General features: G+C 44.9%; 1 non-coding gene across 1 annotated transcript; it reads left to right on the top strand.

The window, feature by feature from the left end:
* Window positions 1-7,318: 7,318 nt before the first annotated feature.
* LOC119948512 lies at window positions 7,319-7,455 on the top strand. The gene has a single exon (XR_005456903.1). It is a non-coding gene; the product is annotated as a small nucleolar RNA SNORA7 (small nucleolar RNA).
* The last annotated feature ends 1,375 nt before the right edge of the window (window positions 7,456-8,830 follow it).

Here is an 8,830-nt window from a genome sequence, read left to right as displayed (position 1 = left end):
ACCCAACAGTGGGCTCACAGTATAGAAGGGGGAGACAGATAACAAAACAAAACATATTAACAAAATAAAATAAATAGAATAGTAAATATGTACAAGTAAAATATACAGAGTAATAAATATGTGCAAACATATATACAGGTGCTGTGGGGAGGGGAAGGAGGTAAGGCGGGGGGGATGGGAAGGGGGAGGAGGGGGAAAGGAAGGAGGGGGCTCAGTCTTGGCAGGCCTCCTGGAGGAGGTGACCTCTCAGTAGGGCTTTGAAGGGAGGAAGAGAGTTATCTTGGCGGATGTGTGGAGGGAGGGCATTCCAGGCCAGGGGGATGACGTGGGCCGGGGGTCGACGGCGGGACAGGCGAGAATGAGGCACAGTGAGGAGGTTAGCGGCAGAGGAGCGGAGGGTGCGGGCTGGGCTGTAGAAGGAAAGAAGAGAGGTGAGGTAGGAGGGGGCAAGGTGATGGAGAGCCTTGAAGCCGATAGTGAGGAGTTTTTGCCTGATGTGTAGGTTGATTGGTAGCCACTGGAGACTTTTGAGGAGGGGAGTAACATGCCCAGAGTGTTTCTGCACAAAGATGATCCGGGCAGCAGTGTGAAGTATAGATTGAAGTGGGGAGAGACAGGAAGATGGGAGATCAGAGAGGAGGCTGATGCAGTAATCCAGTCGGGATAGGATGAGAGCTTGAACGAGCAGGGTAGCGGTTTGGATGGAGAGGAAAGGGCAGATCTTGGTGATGTTGCGGAGGTGAGACCGGCAGTTTTTGGTGACAGATTGGATGTGAGGGGCGAACGAGAGAGCGGAGTTGAAGATGACACCAAGTTTGCGGGCTTGTGAGACGGGAAGGCTGGTAGTGCTATCTACAGTGACGGGAAAGTCAGGGAGAGGGCAGGGTTTGGGAGGGAAGATAAGGAGTTCAGTCTTGGACATAGTGAGTTTTAGATGGCGGGCAGACATCCACATGGAGATGTCTTGAAGGCAGGAGGAGACACGAGCCTGAAGGGAGGGAGAGAGAGCAGGGGCAGAGATGTAGATTTGGGTGTCATCAGCGTAGAGATGATAGTTGAAGCCATGGGAGCGAATGAGTTCACCAAGGGAGTGAGCGTAGATAGAGAACAGAAGGGGACCAAGAACTGACCCTTGAGGAACCCGTACAGTAAGGGGATGGGAGGGGGAGGAGGAGCCCGCAAAAGAGACTGAAAATGAACGGCTGGAGAGATAAGAGGGGAACCAGGAGAGGACAGAGTCTGTGAAGCCAAGGTTGGATAGCGTGTTGAGGAGAAGGGGGTGGTCGACAGTGTCGAAGGCAGCTGAGAGGTCGAGGAGGATTAGGAGCCGTTGGATTTGGCAAGCACGAGGTCATTGGTGACCTTTGAGAGGGCAGTTTCGGTGGAATGTAGGGGACGGAAGCCAGATTGGCGGGGGTCGAGGAGAGACTTGGTGTTGAGGAATTCGAGGCAGCGCACGTAGACAACTTGCTCAAGGAGTTTGGAAAGGAATGGTAGGAGGGAGATAGGGCGATAACTAGAAGGGGAGGTGGGGTCAAGAGAGGGTTTTTTTTAGGATGGGGGAGACGTGGGCATGTTTGAAGGCAGAGGGGAAGGAACCAGTGGAGAGTGAGCAGTTGAAGATGGAAGTTAAGGAGGGGAGGAGGGACGGAGCGAGAGATTAAGACTGTGAGCCCCACGTGGGACAACCTGAGCACCTTGTAACCTCCCCAGCGCTTAAAACAGTGCTTTGCACATAGTAAGCACTTAATAAATGCCATCATTATTATTATTATTATTAAAGTCAGTGGTCAGGAGTTTCGCTTTGACGAGGAGAGGAATAGGTAACCATTGGAGGTTTTTGAGGATAGGGAAATGTGCACAGAATGATGTTTTGGGAAAATGGGCTAGGTAGTAGAGAGAAGTGCGGTAGGGAGGTCTGGGAGTATGGGAGAAGCAACATGGCCTAGTGGAAAGAGCATGGGCCTAAGAGTCAGAAGGACCTGTGTTCTGATCCCTGCTCTGCCACTTGTCTGCTGTGTGACCTTGGGCAAGTCACTTAACGTCTCTGTGCCTGTTACCCCATCTGTAAAATGGGGATTAAGACTATGAGCCTCATGTAGAATATGGACTGTTTCCAACCTGATTAGCTTGTATCTACTCCAGTGCTTAGCACAGTGTTTGGCACATACCATTTAAAGAAAAACTACATCTTGAATACCTGAAACGTGGTCCCCTCAAAAACACCACAGCCAACTCCTTGACCCATTTCATCAGCATCACTTAGGAACCATATTCACCCTCAAAGGGAACAAAACCATTAGGCTAGCATTGAAGCAGTGCTCATTTCACTTCATAGAAACCATGCTCACTGGATGGGGCAAGTGAAAAGGATGGATGATAGTTGGATACCCTTAAGGTGCTATATGGTGAGCTGAAAGAGGGCAACCGAAAACAAGGCTGACCTGAAGTCTCAACCTATGGCATCCCAGACAAGTGAAAGGAGGTGGCAAAAGTGAAAACAGAACCATGTGGGGTAAACAACACACACATAAGTGCAACAATGGACAGTCTTTATGTTTTCAGGGTGTAGTCAAAAGCCTAAGATTTGCTTGGTGCTCTGTGCCAGCTGAATGCTAGTGAACCTTCCTGGAGTCGGTTCTCCTCAGATTTTTTCAGATGTGTGTTCGATCATTTGAGTTTGTTGCTTAACACCAAGTCCGCAGGACTACCCATCAGGATTTATTTAGGCCAAATACGCATGCTACAGTAGCGTTTGGTATCAATAGTGAACCATGTTCCACCCCAGTCACCTTAGATGCCTGTGGATTCAGATGCCAGGAAAACAAATAAAATATAGCTTGAAAATAAGATTCAGAGCACCATATGGAGGGGTCCATATTAAATTGTATCCTTGGGGGAAAGAGGAAAATGGAACTTGGGATTCCAAGAATTCTGGAAAATTTCCCCCAATCTGACTTTTCTGTAGTTTTTTCTTCTCTAAATCTACAGATGACGAAAGATTGTTCTTGGAGCCTCTGAGCAATCTGGGTTGAAGGAGTCAGCTTGTTTTAGGTTGATCCAGGGTTCTAAATCCTGGACTAGCTATACAATTTTAAAATACTTTTCTTTTTCTTTATAAACCCAGTTTAGAAAATAGCCGTTTTTCTGTTTGAATGGCCCTCCCCACCTAGTCTGTAAACTCCTTGCGAGCAGGGACCATCCTGTCTACCTACTGTATTGCATTGCATTCTCCCATACACTTAGTATAGTGCTCTCACACAGTAAATGCTCCATAAATATTATCAATAGATGGGTTGATTTTTCCTGAAATCGCTATGATGCACTTTTAAGGAGCATTAAGGCTGCCCTTCCTCAAGAACATTGTAATAGGGGGATGTGAATACCCAGAAGGGGATCATTGAAATAATAATGCTGGCAGAAAATATCAATAACTCCTAAAATGAGTCCTCTGACTCCCAAGCCCGTGCTCTTTCCACTAAGCCACGCTGCTTCTCTAAGAGCATTTACTTATGTATCTTCCAACCCCTATTACGTAAATACTAACACGTGTATAGATCTCGTTTCCTTTTTCCTCCTACCTTTACATCATTTCTGTGTCTGCCTTCCCCTCTTGATTGTAAGCTACTTGAGGAGAGAGACCATGTCTACCAAGCAGCATGGCCTAGTGAATAGCGCATGGGCCTTGGAGTCAGAAGATCGTGGGTTCTAATCCCAGCTCTGCCACTTGTCTGCTCTGTGACCTTGGGCAAGTCATTTCACTTCCCTCTGCCTCAGTTACCTCATCTTTAAAGAGGGGATAGAGACTGTGAGCTCCACATGGGACAGAGACTGTGACCAACCTGATTTGCTTGTATCCACTCCAGCGCTTAGTACAGTGTCTGGTACCCAGTAAGCGCTTAAGAAATACCACAGTTATTACTAACTCTATTATACACTCCCAAGTGCTTTGTACAGTACTCAGCACGGAGTAACTGCTCAGTAAAAACTAGTACTTGATTGGTCTATTGCTTCCGCCTAGCTGTAATTTATTTTAGTGGCTGTCTGTATGCTCCGTGAGGGCAGGAGTGACGTCTACTAACTCTCTCCTACTCTCCTAAGCACTAAGTACAGAGCTCTGCACACAGTAGGTACTCAATAAATATCACTGTCAGGGCATTTAAGCGCTTACTATGCATCAAGCACTGTTCTAAGCGGTGGGGTAGATATATATTAATCAGATTGGGCAAAGTCCCTATCCTGCATGGGGCTTACAGTCTTAGTACTACTTACTACTAATTAATTGCATGACTTTGGACTGAAAAACTCCTTTGTCATTTAGAACAGAACCATCAGATCAAGGAAAGAAGACTGTGAGACTCTGAGAACTGATTTTGTCCATTCTTGAGCCTCAAGCAGGAACCAAACTAAACATGGCCTAGTGGAAAGAGCACAGGCCTGGGTTCTAATGTTGGCTCTGCCATTTTCCTGCTGTGTGACCTTGGACAAGTCACTTATACTTCTCTGTGTCCCAGTTTCCTCATCTCTAAAATGGGGATTCAATGCCTCTTCTCCCTCCTACTTAGACTGTGAGCCCAGTGTGGGAAAGGGATTGTGTCCAACCCGATTAATTTGTATCTAACCCGGTGCTTTGAACAGTGCTTAGACACATAGTAAGCACTTAACAAATACAGTAGTAGTGATGATGATAATAATAATAATAATTATAACAAGCCGAACACGAGACTTTCCAAAAGATACACAGCATAGCAAATAACACAATCTTCCCCAGGAGCACAGTCCAATGTCCAACAACCCTCAGTGTTAGGGACTTTTTGGACAATATCTAACTTTAGTCTCATGCTGTGATTTGAGCCCATTCTCAGAGATGAAGAACATCTGGTCCCCAGAATTCTAGAATAAAAACTTTATTTGGAACAGTGCTCATGTTTACATGTAGAATCAGTATATTTAGACTCCTCAGCAAAACCACACAATAGGATATTTTTAGAATGTTTACAAGGGTTATGGCTAGGGGAACTATGACCAGATGTTCTCTGTCTTCATGAAGAGAGAGCAAAGAAGTGGGTTTAAATTGCAGCAGAAGACACTTAAGTTAGACATAAGGAGGAGCTTCCTGACTGTAATAGTTCTAAGTTACTTTGTGAGTTGGCAAAATAGGTGGTAGATCACCACATGCACAAGAGAGTGAAAATAGTAATAACAATAATAGTAATAATAATAAGCACTTACCGTGCACCAAACACTGTACTAAGCACTGAGGTAGATCCAAGGTAATCAGGTTGGACGCAATCCCTGTCCCACCTGAGTTGCTCTATCTAAGGTGGAGAGAATAAGGGGGCAGGCCGATCGTGTTGAACTTTTGGGTGAGTGAGTATCTTGTTTGGGTGAATTTCAGAAGGCCCCAGCTTCTGATTGTGCAAGAGAATGAGTGTCCTCTTTTCATGCCAGTCCAGAAAGGTCCAAACCCTCTGGATATCATACAAATGTTGGCGTTCTGGTCCCATAGGGTGTGCTGGCAAAAACTACAGAGGGTACTAGTGAACTACAGGGCAGTGGAAACTGCTCCCAACTCACAGAGAGCTATACTTGAGTTTTGGCTGCAACCAGAAATCTACTCAGACAATTTGTTTGGGAGGAACAAAAAAAAGGCAAAAGTGAGATGAAGAGAGAGAGGGTCAGAGAGTTAGAGAGTGTTTCTCAATCGTTCCAGCCTCATATGACTCTATCGGGACTTCATTCCCATAGATGGAAAACAGAGGGTCAGAAAGTAATAGCTGCCCAAATGTGTTCATGCCTAAGGCCCTGTATTGGTTTCCTAAGTTGTTGTTTTTTCCTCCAGTGTGGGCAAGTGTCCACATTGCCCAGTGAGGGGACGGCATTCACAGCAATATTTTGTGCCACTTAATGTGGGCAGGGAGAGGGCAAAGGGCCCCTTAGTCTCATCACCCACTTGGTGCATTTTCTCTGCCACTCTTTGGAGTTTCAAAATATTTTCTTTTCAAGAGCTAGAACTGGCTGATGAGAAACTAAATTTTCCTCTTTCCCTTTTGTTCTTTTTCCCTTGAATCTGTCTTTTAACAGTTGCACTTATGCCATCCCTCCTCTGTAATGACTAGGAAATGTTTCCTTATTCACATGTAAATTGCAGGGCTATTCTTCTGTCTTTCTTCCTCACTTTGGAGCTGACATTTTGAAGCTGACAGGTAGCCCAGAATAGTGATTTGTTCAGAATTGCTAGACACACAATAGGTACTCCGGCTGGGGGCCCCACCTTCTATTTTCATGTTGTCATAAGATATTTTTCCTTTTACTTTTTTAAAATATCTGGCAATTGGAACTCAAGCTGTAAGATTAAATGGTATTTGGCATAATAAACACAGATGTGTAGGAACTTTTTCACCCCAATGCTTTGCCTGCAGGAACTTGCATTACCTTCCCAACACCTTTTTTTGTCCTGCACAGAGGCAAATAAACAGTATGTTAACTATTTAGGAACTACCCTTCTTATTATGTGTGGGGAACTATTGTGTGAATATTTATTTTATTTAAGCAAACACTTGGGTTTGTACCGTTTATTCACCCCACTCTCAGCCCCACAGTACTTCTCTACCTATCTGTAATTTAATGTAATGTCAATCTCCCCCTCCAGACTGTAAGCTCCTTGTGGGCAGGGAACATGTCTACCAACTCTATCTCATCCTCCCGACGAGAGGTACAGGGATCAAAATGCTGATGGAGGCCAGTGGCTACTTGCAAGTCTAATTAATTTAGTTCAGTCTATTCTGCAGTGGGAATCTTTGGTTTTAGTTTTCATTCATTCAGTTGTATTTATTGAGCACTTACTGTGTGCAGAGCCCTGTACCAAGCTTTTGGGAAAGTACAGTACAGCAATAGAGGGAGACAATCCCAGCCCACAACAAGCTCACAGTCTCAGGGTGGGTGGGAGGTGGGGAGGGGGGAGACAGACATCAATATAAATAAATAAAATTACAGATATATACATAAGTGCTGAGGGGCGGGGAGGGGGGTAAGAGCAAAGGGAGCAAGTCAAGGTTGACACGGGAGTGGGGGATAAGGAAAAGTGGGGCTTGGTCTGCGAAGGCCTCTTGGAGAAGATGTGCCTTCAGTCGGGTTTTGAAGGTCAATTCTGATCAGGGTGAACTACACCAAATCTTGAAAAGGGGAAGGAAGAGAGGTGTTTACCGTGTGACACTGAACACTGGACTCAGAGCCAGAAAATCTGGCTGGCCCCAGCTCTGTTACTGAAATGATGTACAAAATGAGGCTAATAAAATCTGCTCTCTACTCACTAGCACCCCTCTCAGGGTCATACCTGGAGAGTTTCCAGTACTCTTCCAGTCACGACTACAGGTGGGAGAGTAAGCAGAGGCATACCCACTCCATTCCTGGCTTGGGTAGTGGCTAGTGAGTGGAAGGCAATCTGCTACAAATCAGAACTCACCTGTGCTGTGCAGCAGTGACACGGGAGAGAGTCGAGGGCAGAGACTTGTTTCCTATGCGGAAGAAGGCAATGGTAAACCACTTCCATATTTTTACCAAGAAAACTGTATGGATACACTACCAGAATAATGCAGATGGAAGTGGTGTGTTCTGGGAAAGATGTGACTATAGGGTCGCTATGGGTAGGACATGACAGCATCACTAGCAGTCAATTTGCTGTCATTCAGAGCATAAGCTACTATTGGCAACGAATAAGGGTTGGGGAGAGTTCTTCATACCAGATGACTTTATTCTTCTATGTATTGTACTCTCCCAAGTTAGTTCAGTTCCTTACACACGGTCAGCGCCCAATACATATGATTTATTGATTGAAGTAAATCCTTCATCTCCAGTATATGTTTCAACTATGCTATAAATTTTTTTTATGGTTTTTGTTAAGCCCCTACTATGTGCCTGGCACTGTGCTAATCACTGGAGAAGATATAAGCTTAATCAAGTTGGCCGCACTCCATGTCCCACATGGGGATCACAGTCTTAATCCCCATTCTACAGAGAGGGAAATGAGGCACAGTGAAGGGAAGTGACTTGCCCAAGGTCACACAGCAGACAAGTGGCAGAGCTGGGATTAGAACCCACGTCCTTCTGACGCCCAGGCCCGTGCTTTGTCCTCTAGGCCACGCTGTAATACCTTGGATTTATATAGCATTTTTTTTTATAAACGCTCAGAGCCTTTCACATACCGGTTGTATATTATCACATTTCATCAGCCCAAAATAGAATCATGGAGCTGGAAGAGATCATCTTGTGCAGACCGCCATCCAGACCATGTCCTTTATTTTTTTGAAGAACTCCCCCAGGGGGGCGGTGGGGTGGGGAGGAGCGCATCAGATACACAACTTGCCTTAGTAGCTTGTTCCAGTGTTTTATCATCTAATGATCGACAAAATATTATCTTCTTGTGTCCAACTAAAAATAAATTTTAAAAAAACTTGCTTCTTCAATCCAAGTCCATTTCCTCGTGTTTATTCCTCAGTAGACATGGAAAACAACTGTCATTCTCATAAAATATCCATTCACATACTTGAAGACGGTTTTGAAATCCCTGTCAGTCTTCCCATCCACATGCTAAACATCTCTAGTTTCTTTCAACTTTACTCATAAAACCTATTTTCCATCCATTTAATTGTTTTTTGTCACTCTGCTTTGGACCCTGACCACTTTCTCCACATCTTTTTAAAAATACTGTGTCCAAAACTAATGTGGAATTGAGTGAATGGATCATTTCTCCGTCCTTGCATGTTGTTTTCCTATTTCTGCATCCCTGTACAATGATAACTCCCTTTTCACATGAACCTTGAATCAGCCA

This window comes from Tachyglossus aculeatus, chromosome X4 (genome assembly GCF_015852505.1).
Source record: "Tachyglossus aculeatus isolate mTacAcu1 chromosome X4, mTacAcu1.pri, whole genome shotgun sequence".
In the NCBI taxonomy this organism is placed as follows: Eukaryota; Metazoa; Chordata; class Mammalia; order Monotremata; family Tachyglossidae; genus Tachyglossus; species Tachyglossus aculeatus.
Note: the sequence above shows the minus strand (reverse complement) of the source record. Positions and strands in the feature narration are given on the sequence as shown.